Here is a 1,188-nt window from a genome sequence, read left to right on the forward strand (position 1 = left end):
CAGGGGCAGTGCCTGTGTGCAGAGCTGGAGGGAAGAGACTCCCAGCACAGCAGCACAGCCAGGGACAAGGGCACTTGTTCTTTCCACATCTGGGCTTTGGGAAAGGATGGGGAAGGTTGGGAAAGGTGTTAACAGGGTGGTTTTGCCTGAGGTGTTAAACATGGGAGCGGGTCTATCTTCACAATTCCCAAGAGAAGAGATGGAAGAAAGCTGCCCTGCAGGTTGGATTTGAAGGAAGAGGAAAAGAGACCGAGGGGAAGGGGTTTCTTTCCTGGAGGGCAGGGCTGTCGTTCGCTTGCAGGAGCCCCGCGCTGGAATTGTCAGTCCCACTGCCAAATTGGAATCTGGACAAAGATTCCTGCCAGACAAAAGGTGGCAGGACAGAAAACTCTTGCTGCCCATGGAGTGCCCAGGGTGGCCCACCAACTGCACCTGGAACCCGAAGGTTCCAGGTTTTCTTTCCTGGGGGAAAGGCTGTGACTTCCCAAACAGCCCCATGGCAGATGGGGGGGGCTGCACTGTGGGGGTGTTGGGCGTTGGTTCTTTGGTTTCCAGGGGCTATTCCAGAATGGAGAGGATGGGCTGGGACATCCTAAAGGGGCACATGGGTGGGGCTGCATTCTGACCTTGTGGGGTGTTGGTTCTTTGGTTGCCAAGGGCTATTCCGGAACGAGAGGGTGGGCTGTGACATCACAAAAGGGCCTCAAGCACATGGATTGGTTTAGTGGGTTGACCCTGGCTGGATTTCAATCACCCACTTAAAGCTGCCACCTCCCCCTCCCTCTGCAACTCCACAGAGGAGAGGAAAAAAACAGCTGAGGATTCCTGAGCAGAGATAAGGATGGGGAGAAAGTCACTTACTAATGGGCAAAACAGACTCGAAGTAGTGATAGTAACTTAAATTTATTACTGACAGGATAAAAGCCAAAGAGTGAGAAATAAAAGAATCTGAAAAACACCTTCCCTCCACCCCTCTTTACTTCTCAGCTCTCCCTCCTCCCCCCAGCGGTGCAGGGGGACGGCAGTGGGGGTTCCAGTCATTTGTTGTTTCTGTCACTGCTCAGGGAGAGGAGTTGGATCCTTCCCTGCTCCTGTGGGGTCCCTCCCACAGGAGACAGTCCTGGATGGACCTCTGCAGTGAGTCCATCCCTCGGGCAGCAGCTCTTCCCACCCTGCTGTCCCGTGGGT

This window comes from Empidonax traillii, unplaced genomic scaffold, assembly GCF_003031625.1.
Source record: "Empidonax traillii isolate 1590-97213 ecotype Southwest subspecies unplaced genomic scaffold, ASM303162v1 scaffold2010:size42955, whole genome shotgun sequence".
Lineage (NCBI taxonomy): Eukaryota > Metazoa > Chordata > Aves > Passeriformes > Tyrannidae > Empidonax > Empidonax traillii.